The sequence below is a fragment of the Macrosteles quadrilineatus genome, unplaced genomic scaffold (genome assembly GCF_028750875.1).
Source record: "Macrosteles quadrilineatus isolate MER2022 unplaced genomic scaffold, UCM_ALF_1.0 Scaffold_1__1_contigs__length_201487025, whole genome shotgun sequence".
Taxonomy (NCBI): domain Eukaryota; kingdom Metazoa; phylum Arthropoda; class Insecta; order Hemiptera; family Cicadellidae; genus Macrosteles; species Macrosteles quadrilineatus.
In genome coordinates, this window is record NW_026542594.1 from 32,276,123 (window position 1) to 32,292,918 (window position 16,796).

Here is a 16,796-nt window from a genome sequence, read left to right on the forward strand (position 1 = left end):
GTTATAGCTCATAAAAGTTGTATCACTTTTATTCCTTTACAACTTCTTTTTTTATTACTAGGGTAATTATTATGAGATCCCAAACCTATTTTATCGTGAAAATAATAGCTTTATAATGGCTGTTAAATTTCACTTCTTACTTGTACTTTGGCTTGAAGATTCAATTTGCCGAGGCCATTGCCTAGTGCCATAAAACTGTTTATGGTTTCATATTAAACATGTAAATAATCTACAGTTTTATTTTGTAAGTTAACCCCTTTTTTATGGATATTTGATCTTTTAATTGACAAAACCACAAGCAATGTTGTTTGCATTAATGTTTTATCACTATGTAGGCTTGCTTGGTTTCAAATTATGTCATTGCATTTTCTGTATCTTTGTCTTATATTGTTGGCTATTCAGGTTTCAATGTTTTTTGTTTCCCATATATTTATTTATTGAGTTGTATGCTTTAAGCAATCTAAATCTTATGAACTAGAATTATGATAGTGACTTTGCTGCTATTATAACCTCATTGTTTGTTACCCAGTTTATATAGGCCCTCCTAAATAATTAGGTCTAGGCCTGGGTATTTTGATTCTTGAAAGAGCTGTAAAATATATTAAGAAAATGTAATTGAGCCTAGATAAACAACTAATGATTGCTATGTGTCTAAATTAACTTTGCAAATGAAAATACAATAGTCTTACTCTGTGCTTATTGCTTATTGGTAGCCGCTTACCATACCTTGATTTTGTACTAAGAACTGAGTAACAATATGCATTAAAGATTTTTTTTTTTCAAAAGTAGTCGAGAGCCTAACGTTGTGCCAGGGTGAATCATGCCAAATTAATCCGCCTGGATCGGATAAGCTATGTTATGAAGTTTACGTGACCGATGGAGATATTTGTCGCTATCGCAGGAGACAATGATTGCGTTTCTCTGTTACACTATAAAAGCTTTACCTAGAGTATAGGTAGGCCTATACTTGTTTACTTTCAAAAAATTTCTATTTTTAAATGTTTAACTCTTATCTATTGTTATTTACTGATCTCTGGTACAACTTCAGTTAATAACAAGATTAATACAGTTTGACAAATCAGGAAAATTATTCGGTAGGCCTAATGACACCGACAAAGGTTACGGCAAAGTGTCCTTAAATGTACGGGAACTGTCCATGAATTTTTTATCCAGAATGTAGTAGACACCCTGTTGTTTACATATCATTCTTTATTTATTGCCTAACGTTGTCATGTTTATATCTTCAAAGACGGGTTGCGGTTATATCCGCTGCTTTTTTACTCATCCGCAGAGGGGTAGCGGATATATCCGCATAGTTAAAAACGAGTAAAAAATTATTTTGACAGTATGAAGTGTTCCATTGTGTTTATTTTATCTATACTTGTAAAACAAAACACAAATAAGAAGAATTAATTTTTATTTTTTCCTATGATTTTTTCCCGTTCTATATAACCATTTCGCCCGTCTGGGAAGGGTTAAACATTGTTTTCAAATGGGACCAACCATCCCATGGGGATATCCTACATAAAAACACAAAATAAAACACAAACTATAACAAACACAAAATATAAAATTTTCCCGCTGCAGGAAACCTGCAGACTAAGCAAATTTCAACTTGTCTGATTACATTTTTACTAAAATATTTCCATAAATAATACATTTTTATTCCAATTTAAATAACATTAGATTTAATGAGTGCTTAGGTTTGCTGCTACGGGGAAGGTAAAAAGTGTTTTTTGACCATACGTCAATAGTATTAGATGAAATAAATAAATCTGCCAAATTTTATCAATATCTATCCATAAACAAGTAAACTACAACGATTTTCATTTCCTCCATAAGAATAACATAGGAATTTTAAATTACACTATTTTTTAATTCTCTTCGAGACCGTCAGGCATACAACGGCGCTTTAATATACTAAATTATTTCTTTTTTTAAGCTCTACAAAATGGTTAAAAAATAAATTGCAAAATTTTTGTTTTTAGGGTCAAAAATGGGAAAACCCCATTATTACCCCATAAACCCCCCATAAACCCCCGTTCCCATGGTCCGATTATGCTGGATCGCGAACTTGTTCGAATAAACGTAGGTTTACAGGTTTGTGCCAAATTTCATCAAAATGGGATCATTTTTGCTCGAGTTATGGCGCTAACGGACACATATATATATAGCCTATACTAGCCACCATACCTGTGCTTCGAAACGGGAAGAGAACGCTTAAGAGAATAATTACTATTCCATAGATCTGCTGTATGTTGATAAACTTTTAGTAATCCACTAAAAGTATTAACTTTAAATACTGTCTACTTTCGTTTCCCAGACATTATTTTTAGAGAAATAAACCATACAAATACAATAAGTTTTTTATAATCATTTTGGATAAAAGAAAGTCAAGTTAATCAATTACGCACTTAAAATAAAATAGTAGTTTACGCAACGATTGCGTTAAGTGAGTCTTTACGACACGAGTAGAAAATTTAAGGCACGAGCCTTGGCGAGTGCCTTAAAAACTTCTACGAGTGTCGTAAAGACTATTAACGCGAGTTGCGTACACTACTTTACCTACGACCGTTTTTTAATTACTATCAATCTGGATTTAATTACTAACAATCACTACTGATAACTTTTTAGAGAGGTTATGTTTTCGTGTATTGTCATTGCCATTGAAAGTGATGCAACGACTTGTATAATCAGCTGATTTCCTGTAATTACGTGTTTGTTAAACTTCGTCAAATATTACATTGCTAGCAGCATTCTTACCATAAATAATATTGTATCAGGTACAATTCGGCAAATATTTCATTTATTTTTGGACTTCCACCAACTTAATTAAGAATACGCGAGTATCAACATAAACAAGTCGGATCAACAATTAAATTGGTCAACTGATCAGCTGATCAGCTGATTAGTTGACGTTCGAAGCATTACAATTTTAATTCTTTTCTCTCAATACTTGAACCTCATTGGTCCGTTACCTGTGTGGATATGAGAAAACTATGCGGATATGAAATGAAACTATGCGGATATGAAAGTAAACAGCTGTAAAGTGAAACTTTTCAATTCTAAGAACTGGACTGAAATGGCTACTTTAAAAAACGGTCGTAGGTAAACTCTTTATTCACACACTGTCAAAAATTATTTATTAAATGAAAAATAAAAACATAAACATAACTCTAAACAATCCTACTTTGACAGTTATAATTTTGTATCACAGCTACTTGGTTGAAATTAGCAACTGTTGTCATAAATTTAGACAATTAATAGTGCGGTGGGACACACGGGAGAGACGATGGCTAACATAGTTTCAGCGTTCACCTCTAGAACCGCTAGTTGAAAAATTTAAATTAAGTTAATTTTTAGGACCATTTTCAACATGATTACGGCAACATGTTTCCCCCAGAAGTTTCCTTAGTTCGTCTCAGTAAATTCTTAGTTATTTCTGTTTTAAGTGGTTCAATCACCAACCAATCATTTCATTCATAGTCATTTTCTAGGTCACAAGTTTTGGAAGGATAGTTTTGAATAAATTAGTTGTATTAGCATAAATCAAAGCTTGCTATGCAAGCTTCCGGTCTGGGTAAGAGATCTCCGTCCTCTGGTCCCCAACACGTCTTTCATGTAATAATTTGGTAGCAGAATCAGCACGCTTAAATTAGTCTCACAGTACCATATCGCATCATCCACCGTCATTACATAACATTCATCACCAACATTACCCCACCGTCAGTTACACCCCCCAAACACGCTACAAATCTTTTAAAGTCTTCAGAAATTATGACTGTTATTCGTTTTAAAATAACGCCTGTAATACTTAGCAATTGCTCGAATTCCAGCAACATTACATCTTAAATTGAAGTAAGAATTCAAAAATCAATCAAATTTTTTTTTTGTCGAGTAATACAGTAGATAAATATATGCCGATGCTTGATGTGAAATCTGTGCGTGCATACCTTCAATTTGAGACCTCAGTCATAAAAATCGGTCGGGTATAAGAGCCAAACAAACTCGGAAAAGAAAACTTTAATTGAACTCCCATAAGAAATACATGAGGAGCAAATTACGTTTATGTATAAGCCGAGTGGGACTGTAGATAAATATATGCCGATGCTTGATGTGAAATCTGTGCGTTTATACCTTTAATTTGAGACCTCAATCATGAAAATCAGTCAGGTATAAGAGCCAAACAAACTAAACAAAACCAAAATTTTTAAATCCTATACTCAAATACGAACAATGTTTGCTTGCATGTATGGATGTATGCTTGCTTGCACCAAGATCTCGAAAACGGCTCCGACGATTTTCTTCAAATTTTGTAAATTGTTTATTTTTGGCCTAAAAACGAGTTTACTACAGTTACAACTGCCAACAAAAATCTAATTACGTAGAAAAATGAAACTGAAAGTCACATTTTTAACATTAGTCTTATGGGTTGCTAAGTAACCATGTTGGTTGAATTAAATAACAAGGAAAAAGTAAACAAAAGACTTGTAGGTTGAAACATGTGTTCATAATGGCATCTACCCACAGTATACTAGAAAATACAAAATACAGTACAAAAACAAAAACATCAGTTGTTACTATTAAGCAAAGATTATACTGAAGATTACTTGATACATTGTTTGTAGTACTGTAAAGGCTAGCAGTGCGGAGTGTAGGAAGCGTCTGCGGCAGTTGTATTAATGTATCTAAAATATTAAAATGCTACGGGTAGATTTCCCATCCTTATGGAACAGCTGAAGCCAATTTTATTGTTAGTTCTGTCCGGTTTTCTGTAGATGTCGTTTTTTGTTTACAATTTGTTTCTATTATTTTAGGGTTAGTTTCTCATTATTTGTGTCTCACTGTTTGGTTATATAGCTAGTGGACGAGTTATTGTTTATGATTAGATAGATTTATTTGGTTAAACGAGGGTTTAAATTACTGAAATAACAAGAAACAAATTGTAAACAAAACACGACATCTACAGAAAACCGGACTGAACTAACAATAAAATTTGTTTCAGCTGTTCCATAAGGATGGGAAATCTACTAAGGGACTATGTTTTATCATGTTCTATCTATGCTTAAATGCTAAGAGAAGGGTAAGATATTTATGTAGTATGAAATTATAGAAACGTGGTATGTGTTGTTTACACTACACACCTACCTTCTTCAATTGATGAAAACTATAAAGATAAAATTAGAAAAAACTAGTCTTTTTAAAAAACACACTTCTATTTTCAACAACTCATATAAAACTATTATGACAACAACAAAACAAAACCATATGACAATTTAAATTAGTCAAAAGTAAATATGCATCATATCAACAGGCTAGGAAATATAACATCCTCCCACCGAGTAGTATTACTACTCAAACATGAACCTTTTTGGAACTTAGATTTTTCGTCCAGCTTGTGAGACGTGCTCCCACCGTGGCGGTTAATAATTCCAACCTTGGAATCGTGGTTTTCTTCAGAGGAGCAACTCTTGATTTTGCAGACAATAATTGGACTATTACTTCATCTTCAATTTCAACTCTAAAGTAAATAACTGTAGCATAGGCATCTTTACTTGCGTCGCAAAATATATGAATACTACAACCATTTGAATCCATAGTCATTTTACCTATCCTTCAGGGTATTTTCACTTTTTCCAGAGCGCTTAACTCATTATACCACAGTATGAATCGTTTACTGATGTCTGAACTTACTTCAGTGTCCCAGTCAATTTTCAAGTCCCACATACTTTGCAGAAGAAGTTTAGGAAACAAAGTAACAGGGCAAAGGATACCAATTAGATCAAAGATCTTGTGAGATATGGATAAAATGTCTCTCTTTGTGATTCGAGACACGTCCAAATCTTTAATACAGTTCGTCAGGTTAAAAAACAGAACGTCCTCAATATAGTCCCATTGAACTCCCAAAACATTAGTGACGAACTTGGTATCTCCTTCTTCAATGACGCTCATGGCATGCCATCCCCTTAAATCAAACTTAGCGGCAGCCATAACTTGTTTCGATTCTTCAACAAAGTGTTTTAGTTCCTCATAAGTATCTACACTGGTCGAAACATTGTCCACGTAAAAACTTTTACTCAGCTTCTTTACCACATTATCATCATACTCCTGAGAAGTCATAGATTTTTGAAGATGCAGATCAATTACTGCCCCTAGAAGAAATGGACTACATTTCACTCCAAAAACAACTCTTTTATGGCGGTAAACAATACTTCGGCTTCTTTCATTGATGTCAAACCATAAAAACCGAAGAAAATCTCTATCTTGTACATTTAACGATATCTGTAAGAAGGCTTTTGCTATATCAGCAATAACTCCAAACTTCCCTTCCCTAAAACGCATCATAACAGAAGGAATCAGTTCAATTAAATTTGGTCCATTTTCAATACAGTCGTTCAATGAGGGTGAAAACTTGGTCTTTGCTGATGCATCAAACACTGGACAAATTCGTGTGGTAATACTACTCTCCTTCACTACAGGTCTATGTGGCAGGTAGTGAGACTTGTTTTTGAAATCGTCAGAAGATACAGCTTCAATGATGCCATCACTTAACCACTGTTTAAAAACTGAGTCATAGTCTTCGGTTAAATTGTTACCATCCAATTTCTTTACAACTGTTGATAACCTCTTGTCGGCTAACTCTCTGTTACTAGGCAAAGGAGGATGACAATCAACCCAGGGCAAACTTACTTCATATCGACCTTCTTCATTTATAGTGGTAGTCTTTATAAAATGCTCTTTAACTGCCAAAGCCTTTTGCTCTTTGGAAACTGATTCACTTGTATCAGTAATGCCTATAGTGTCTAATCTCCACAGTTCCGATATGTCAGCATCATTAATAAACATTGATGTTACAACAGTGGAGAGTGTAGTTGAACCTGTACTACCACTAATTATAGCCTTACCCATCAGTGTCCATCCCAGAAGAGTTTCCATAGCCACTAGTCCAGATTTCAGTTTAATCATATTTCCCGTGAATAGTTTACCCGCTATATCCGCTCCAATCAAAATACCAATTGGTAGCTTGGTCTCATGTATGTCAGTCAGAGAAACATTTTTCTCTATAAGTTCCTGTATCCAGGGACCTTCGGTAACAGGTGGAATTTCCCCACATATGGTAGTTTGACTCAATACCTCAAAGTTGCAGTTGTAACTGTAATCTTGACTGGTTAGAAACACACAATGTCTGTTATGTATTACTTCACCAGATTTGACATTACCAAAAAGAGAGTGTATGATTGTTTCTTCTCCTAAGCTTTCGTAATTCATTTTTTCAGCCAAGTCCTTTAAAATGTAAGAACGCTGTGAACCAGAATCAAAAAGAATGCGAACAGTCTCAAATTGATTACTACCTGGGGTTCTTAATCTTGCCTTTACTGTTTGCAGAAACACTTTCACTCTGCTACTTGATTTATTGGCCGAAGCGGTATCTTCCACTACTGTCATTTCTTTAGATACCTCATCAACACATTTGCTTACACACTCATTCACTACTTCTTTGGAATGAATACTAGGACACATTATAGGATAATGTTTCCTTTTACAATTAGAACATGACAAATGAGCTCTACAATCCTTAATACGGTGACCAGGCTGCAAGCAAAGGAAACAGCATTTCTTTTCCTTTAAAGTGGACACCTTATCAGACAATGGCAATTTCTGAGCAGCAAAACAGTTACTACTCTTATGATTCTTATCACAAAAGACACACTTTGTATAAGAGTTTTGAGTTTTACCAGAGAACATGAGGCATGAAGCTGTTGGTATGTCTATCTTACCTGGTTGAGTTTGAGATGACCTTTTAAAAGATTTCTCCTTCCCCGAGCTACTTATCCCAAAACCTGCCATGGCTAGACTGATTCTCTGTTCCCCTTCAACTTCAGACAACATAAACTTCATTAAATTGTTGAGTCTTTCCTGAGGGTCTGTACCTACTTTCAAAGGGCTTCTATGCCACGCCCTTAAGAGATCTTCAGGCATACAACTTTCAACTAACGGGTATAACATGGAGGAACATTTATCTGTTGTAACTCCCAAGGTATCTAATGCACGCATATGAGACTCAAGTTTGTCATATAAACTTTGTAAGTTCATTGTGTTCTTGCCTCCTAGAGCATTTTGTAAAACAATTTTCAAGAGTTCCCTGACATAAACCTCTACCAATAGGTCATCTTTACCAAATCTGGCTTTCAAACATTCAATTGCTTTTGGATAGTTTGCACCAGTCGGAGGAAAACTCTGAACTACATCAAAAGCTCTTGATCCGGTAACTATGGATTGCAATAAATATTGAAACTTATCCTCTGAATCAATGTCTGAGTCACTATGAATTTTGCTAAACTGACTCCAAAAAGGTAGCCAATTGATCAAATCTCCATCAAACTTTTTGATCTCTATTTTAGGGAGCTTAAATTTCTTCTTACTAGCATTGTTACAGCAAGATCCAGAATGAGCACTAACTACATCGTTACTTTGTTGTAGTAAATTCTGGACTCTTAATTTTACAGCTTCAAACAAAGCTAAATATTCTCCAGCTAAGATTGTTTCAGCTAACAGCTCATCTTCAGAAACATTATCATTATTCAATAACAAATCAAAGATCTGAGAATTCAAAACCTGGAGTTCATCAACCTTTATCTCCAAAAGCTTTAGAGTGGTTTGAATTTCAATTTTGTCTGTGGTTTCATTTTCAACTAAACTGTTTAGTTTGTTCAATGTTTTAGAAAAATAAGCCCTATATACTGTTCTATTTTTCTTTAGATTTTCCATCATAGAGATAGGTGAAAAACAAGTCCTGTCACGGTCGCCAAATGTTGTTTACACTACACACCTACCTTCTTCAATTGATGAAAACTATAAAGATAAAATTAGAAAAAACTAGACTTTTTAAAAAACACACTTCTATTTTCAACAACTCATATAAAACTATTATGACAACAACAAAACAAAACCATATGACAATTTAAATTAGTCAAAAGTACCCACTCATCATATCAACAGGCTAGGAAATATAACAGTATGTCAATCGTATGAGCTTTATGCAAGCGCATACTTTGGTAACTATATCTCAACTATAGAACGGTAAAAAGTGTATTACTATATCACTAGCTCGAAAGAAGACGAATATATTTCATTCTTATTGTGGCCAACTTGGTTTAAAATCTTAATCTAGAGTCGACTCAATCTGATTGAATTGTATTATGGCAAAACTAATACTGAAATAAAAATTTTGCATTATGCTGAGTGCATAGCAACGCTGGTGGCGCTGCCTACAAGTTGACAGGCAAAGCTCTCTCAAAGTACTTAACGCTTTTTACCATGCGGTTGGCGTTATGGGTTATAGTAGTATGTTTTCTGTGCCGAGACGTAGGAGAAGTGGTGAAGGAAGTAGTCAAGGCGAGCTGTCAGGAGTGTGGGAACTGTTTATGAGGATTAGATTAAGGTATCTGCAATCTTAAAATGCAATGGGAAGGGAGGGAAACAGGTCCGCAACGTAGGAAGAGGTGAAGGAAGTAGTAAATGCGAGCAGTGTGGAGGGTGGAAACTGGAAACCAATTGTAACAGTTAGATTTATGTATCTGCAATTGAAATACTGAAATGCTATGAGAAGGAATGGAAACATGTCAATGACGTAGGAAATTGTGAAGGAAGTAGTAAAGGCTGGCATCGCAGAGTGGGGGAATGATTTTCCCCGAGCAAAGCTCGGTCCCCAGGTACTATTATTAAAATAATCAATTAAATTAAAAATTGAATTGAAAATTGTTGAAACTTATATTTTTAAGAACTACACAAAGGATTTAAATAGTTTTGTAAACATTTTAAATATTGTTAAGGAAACTGTTTTAAAATTGTTTAAACTGTGATAAATTAAACTGTTCATAAACGAGCAAACTACAGCAGTTTTCTTATTCTCCATGAGAACATAGGAATTTTGAAATTTAATTTTTTAACTTTTATCTTTAACCCATTAGGCACATAACAATTTTTACAACAATTTTTACAACAACAATTTTTAACAATTTTTTAGGCACTAAATTTTTGGTTTTTTATGCTCTATAAATGTTTTGCAAAGAAATTGCAAAATTTTATTTTTTGGGGTAAAAAATGGGAAAAACTATTTTTTACCCTATAAAATCCCCGTCATCTCCCGTTCCCATAGTTGGTTCATGCTGGTTTGCGAACTTGTTAGAATAAATGTAGATTTATACGTTTATACCAAATTTCATCAAAATTGGATCATTTTTGCTTGAGTTATCGTCCTGACGGACATTTGGTGAAAGTCATTTTAGAAAACATCTTTTCCATAAGAAATACATTGAATATGGGAGTTTAAAAATTTGTATTTTTATTTGAATGCAACTTTTAGCTGCATTTTATTGAGTACTTTTAAGAAATGCATAGTAGTAATTCGTAGGAAATATGATTCACTTTCAGAATATTACCTTCCACTTTAGTTTATCCCTCACTATTTGAATGTTACTTGCAAAACAAAACAACCTCCAAATTTATAGTGGTGAGAAAATACTGAGTTTGGAGATTTTTTATTAAACTTTATACAACTAGATCTCCAGTTCTACTGGATTGATTTTGTTAATTAATGTGTCGTTGAAAAGCTTATTTTGCATAGATTTGCAACTAATTATGAATGTTTGATTTTATTAAAGATTAGTGATGAAAAAGTAAAAACACAAGCATACATAAATACCCCCACCGCAGCAATCCTGTGGACTCCATTTACCTGGCTAATTCTTTACTAAAATATTCCCTTTAAATTGCCAGATTTATTTGCTTCTTAAATAACATTAATTTCAATTAGTACTTGGTTTAGCTTCTACAGGGAAGGTATGAGGTATGTTTTTTTATTGGAATGTTGATAGCTTAGTATAAATAAAAAAAAAAAATCCAAATTTGATTAAAATATATCCAGAAACAAGAAAACACAACAGTTTATTTATTCTCTATAAGAATAACATGGGAATTTGAAATTTAATTTTTTTTTACTATCTCCGTAACTGTTAGGCATACAACAATGGTTCAATGGACAAAATTATTTCTTGTTTTAAGCTCTACAAAATGGCTTAAAAACATTGTGAAGTTTTATGTTTTTAGAGCCAAAAATTGGAAAAACAAAATTTACCTCATAAAACCCTGTTCCTATAGTCCGATCATGCTGGTTCCCGAACTCGTTGGAATAAACATAGGTTTAAACGTTTGTACCAAATTTCATCAAAAACAGATAATTATTGCTTGAATTATCGCACTAACGGACACAAACAAACATATAATATACAGGGTGGCTGGTCATCAGTACAATTTTTTTTTGTGTAAGTAAAAAAAAAGTAAATTAAGTGTGATGATGTATATATGAGGTTCCAAGTCAAAAAATTGGATGCACAAAGAATTTTTTAAACTTTTTTCTAAAACAACCATGTTTTAAACACAATACAGCAATTTCTCAATTACCTGCAGTCGGATTTGAGTAGATGGTGTCATTTTTTTTCTTCATTAAATTTGGAATATGAATCATTGAAAATGTTGGGGGATCAATAATAAAAACTCCATTGTAAATAGTTCCAAATATTAAAATTAAAGTCTTTGATAAAAATAAAATTTTTAAAAATTGGGCTATTGAATTTTTCTACACCTTGTATATAAGAAGGTAGCAAAATGTGTCAAAAACTGCACCATTTTATAGCCTTCACGGGCTCATTTTATAGAGCCACAACTGGCTCTGTTGCAAGTATAATGAAAAATTAATAATGATAATAAACTTATATCATGTCTGGATAACATATCCACTAATTGTCATAAATCTTAATTTAAGCAAGGAATTTGGCCCTACACTATTTCCGATCACTCAATTAGGCCTATTTGGTTTGAATTAATATTACAAAATCCCCTAAAATGCAAGTTAGATGAAATTTCCTATAGAAATCTAAAACATATCAATTTGTTTGCAAGCTCTTTGGCCAATACTGAATGGGATGAATTGTTTTGTACTCCTGATGTCAACCTAGCGTTTAAATTATTTCTGGATAAACTCCTTTTATTGTATAATTTTTATTGCCCTAGAATAACAAAAAAATGTGTACCGGTAAGTCAAAGAGTCTCAAAGCCGTGGTTTGATAGCAGTCTGAAAGAACAGAGAAACATTGTAATTTTATTAAATGACTTGTTAAAAATACCCAAGTATAGAAACAATAAGTTGAAAGCATTGTATCTTAATTTTAAGAAACAATACAGGTCAGCTATCATTAAGGCTAAAATCAAATACAACAACAGTTTTGTCAGTAATGCGCCAAATAAATGTGCTGCCGCTTGGCGGCTCATAAAATTGGAATCCAACATTAACAAAACACAGAAGCTCGAGTCCCCAATTTCAGCTCAAGAGTTTAATGATCACTTTATTAAGATCGGTAGAAGGGTGGCCGAAAAAGTTAATTCATCCAATTGCAATAGTGACTTTGTCAACTTTCTTCAAAAAGTAAAGCCGGTGACCAAAGAGTTCCACCTTCAGCCAATAGATAACCGGCCATTGCTATCAATAGTAAGATTATTAAAAACCTCCCAATCCGAAGATATATTTGGTTTGTCAAATAATGTCGTAAAGGAAATCATCCCTTTCATTTTAGAACCATTAGTCTATCTCATAAACTTGTCTATTTTTTCAGGTACCCATAGCCTAAAATTTTCCAAAACACACCCAATTCATAAAAAGGGAGACAGAACAGTTATTGATAATTTTTGACCAATTTCTATAATTCCAATCTTTTCAAAGGTAATTGAACATCATGTGAAATCTCAACTCTACAGTCATCTTGATAAGCACGAAATTCTGAGCCCAGCTCAATTCGGTTTCAGACCTGGTTTTTCAACAATAAAGGCAGTTGACAAATTGATTTCTGAGGTATTGAAATCTTTTGAAGACAACAAATATCATAACGTAGCTTTAATGGATCTCAGTAAAGCTTTCGATAGTACGTCACACCAAATTATTTTGCATAAATTAAAATTTTATGAAGTCCAAAAAATGAGCTAAATTTCTTCAATACTTATCTATGTGGCAGATTCCAACCAGTGGTTGTTGGGCAGGACTCATCTGAGTTTGAGGAAATTCTAGCGGGAGTCCCTCAAGGGTCAGTGTTAGGGCCTATTCTGTTTCTGTTAATGATTAACGTCTTACCTAGTAACCTATCTTGCCGATCACTCTTATATGCCGATGATACCACTTTCTTTTCCTCAAGTTGTAGTTTTACTGAGTCTGAAGCCACAGTCAACAACGCAATTACTTTATCTTCTAATTGGTTTAATGCAAACTCTCTTACCTTAAATCATGATAAAACTGAGCGGATTTGCTTTTCGCTAAAACACTTAGAAGGTTCAAATATTCCGTCAACAGTGAAACTTTTAGGCATACATTTGGATGCAAAGCTTACCTGGCAACGCCACACTACGCATGTTGTGTCTAAGATCTCCCGAGTCTGCTTTTTGTTGAGAAGACTTAAGAGTTGCGTCTCGGATAGTATGCTCATTACTGCTTATTATAGTTTCTTCCACTCTCATCTTCTGTATGGAAACATTCTGTGGGGTAATAGCGCTGGAGCCAGAAAGGTTTTCTCATGGCAGAAAAAAGCACTGAGAATAATTTTTGAAATACCACACAGAACGACCAGCAAACCTTTTTTTAGCAAACACAGAATAATGACTGTACCGTGTATACAGGGTGTTTTTTTAAGTGTGCCACCATTGGGATCTCAGTAACTAATGATTTTACAGCAAACTTTAAAAGGGGAACATTTCCTTGTTTTTAAAGAGGTTCAAAAATAATTAAATGAAATTTTTGTAAATGGCCGCCATTTTCCAATATGGCGGTCAACTTTGATATTTCTTATGGAATATCCCATATATTTTTGATAGAACATGCAATTTAAAAACATTTTATTATTGACATTTTTTCGATAAACCCACTTGTTTAGGAGTTACAGTCTATGAAAAAATTACTTCCCTTGTACGTTTTACATCACGTACACGGCCACCTCTAACTACAGGCCGCGGCCTAGTAGAATTGGCAACGTCGCAAGTGGTGTTGTTTAGTGACAAACGGCCCATAAGATAACATGGCAGAGAGGTGACATCAGCTCATTAATTCGCACTTTATTGATTTAAATTTAAATTTATGAACATAAATTTATTAAAATATTGAAAATAAAACATACAGAATTGAAAACCGAAACAATACGAATTAAAATTCTATATCTGTACATTTTAAGCGGAGTCAATATTGTCATAGTCCAGTAACCAATCTTTCGTAAATACACAAATACCATTAGCTGCTTCCAAACAAAACAGATGTTACAACACCACTTGCGACGTTGCCACTTCGAAGGCCGCGGCCTAGAGTTAAAGGCGGTCGTGTCACGTAGCTCCTAAACAAGTAGGTTAATAGCGAAAATGCGAAGAGTAAATAAGTCTTACAATTGCATCCACATTCCAAAAAGATCATAAAATTCGTTAAAAATATTAATTCTATTATTTCAAAAATGGCGGCCATTTTCCAAAATGGTAGCAAACTTGAAAGGTGGAAAACTGTGTATTTTATGGTCTTTATGGAATGTGGATGCAATATTAAGACTATTTGACTTATTTACTCTTCGCATTTTCGCTATAAACCTACTTGTTTAGGAGCTACATGATGTAAAATGTACAACAGAAGTCATTTTTCCATAGGCTGTAACTCCTAAACGAGTGGGTTTATCGGAAAAATTTCAAGAATAAAAAAGTTTTTAAATTGCATGTTCTATCCGAAAACATGATAAAATATAGGGTGTTCCACAAGAAATTTCAAAGTTGACTGCCATATTGGAAAATGGCGGCCATTTACAAAAATTTCATTTAATTATTTTTGAACCTCTTTAAAAACAAGGGAATGTTCCCCATTTAAAGTTTGCTGTAAAATCATTAGTTACTGAGATCCCAATGGTGGCACACTTAAAAAAACACCCTGTATTTATTTTTCAAAATTTGTTATTTGTTAAAGAAAAATCTTTCATCATTCCCAAAACGTAATGAATTTCACAGTTATAATACTAGAACAAGTAACCACCTAGATATTCCGATAGTAAGATTATCAAAATCAACTAATAGCCACAAATTCCTCCAAGTACAGCTCTTTAATAAGCTACCTGTATCGTTTCAAGAGCTTAGCTTTAATAAATTTAAAAATAAATTGGCTGTTTGGCTTCTTGACAGAAGTTTTATTTCAGTAAAAGAATTTTTAGAATACCAAATACCTAATATATAGTTCATTGTTTTTTTCCCTTTTCAATTCCTGCTGTAACTTATTTTCTTTCAACACACCTAATCCATAGAAAGTTTGTATTTATTTTGACGTTGTCTATTGTACTTTTGTTTGTATTTAATGACAATAAAGATATTCTTATTCTTATTCTTATCATGACAGTTGTAATAAACGACAGGCCCATTTCTCTTCTTCCAACTGTTTCCAAAATTTATGAAAAAAATTTTTACAATCAGTTGAGTGATTATCTTGAAAAGTTTAACTTACTTGATGATTACCAGCATGGTTTTAGGGCTGGAAGGTCGGTTGTCACTGCTACAGTATCATTTTTAGAGTCAGTTATTGAATCGGTTGATAGAGGTGAAACAACAATTGGCATATTCGTGGATTTCTCTAAAGCTTTTGATAGTGTAAAACATCCAATATTGTAGAATAAATTGAAATTTCTTGGAATAACTAAAAATGCATTGCAAAGGTTTAATTTCCATCCGAGTAGTAGAACACAATATGTTGAAATTACTCAATTAAAAAATAGTAAAACTATTCAAACTGCCTCAGAAATCAAAACAATAAAATATGGAGTACCTTGAGGGTCTATTCTAGGGCAATTGCTATTTTTATGCTATTTAAAGGACATAAGAACTAAGCAGTGCCCTAGTATGTAAACCTAGAAGTGAATTGTGCCTGTATGCTGATGAAGCTAATTTATTGATTTCCTCTCTTACACTGGAACAAACAGACATCTCTGCTTTCCTAGAACTTCGAAATTTGGGCAGTTATCTGGTGTACCAGAACCTAAAATTAAATAACAAAAAAACAAATTTTATCACATTCAAAACACCACAAATTAAAAATGCTAATCACCCAATAATAATGTATGACTCATAACGTATCGAGCAAAAGACCAGCACAAACTTTTTGGATCTAACAATATATCAGAATTTGAACTGAAATGAGCGTATAAAAAAAATAGTTTTCAAAATCAACTCTGGAATTGTTGCCCTTTCAAAAATGTCTCTGTACTGTGATGTCAAAACTTTGAAAAACATTTATTTTGCATATATTCATTCACATATTTCCTTTGGTATCTGTATATTTGGAGCAACAACTCAAATCAATCTAGATAAAATATTAAAACATCAAAAAAGATCATTGAGAGTAATGCTCAGACTAAATTCTGATGTCTCGGCAAAAGAGCACAGCTAAACATACTAACTGTTTGTAGGCAATATATTTTTGATTCAATTTTAATTTTTTTTAATAAAACCTCATCCGATGTATCTGGTCAACCGGTTCACCAATATGAAACGAGGGAAAAAATAGGCACAGACTAAAGTTTTATGAAAAAAACCATCATTTGCTGGTAAAAGTTAAAAAAAAAAAACATATCCTTGGAGGAATTAGAAATGAAAAAGATCCAAAAAGGTTTAAAAAAAAACTAAAAAATGTCTTAATAAACATGGTCATTTATTCTTAAGAAGAAATTTTCCACCTCCCT

General features: G+C 33.3%; 1 protein-coding gene across 3 annotated transcripts in view; it reads left to right on the top strand.

The window, feature by feature from the left end:
* The window catches only part of LOC128982079 (DNA helicase MCM8-like), a 149,778-nt gene that overhangs the window by 68,134 nt on the left and 64,848 nt on the right, over positions 1–16,796 (top strand). The gene's annotated exons all lie outside the window — the stretch shown is intronic.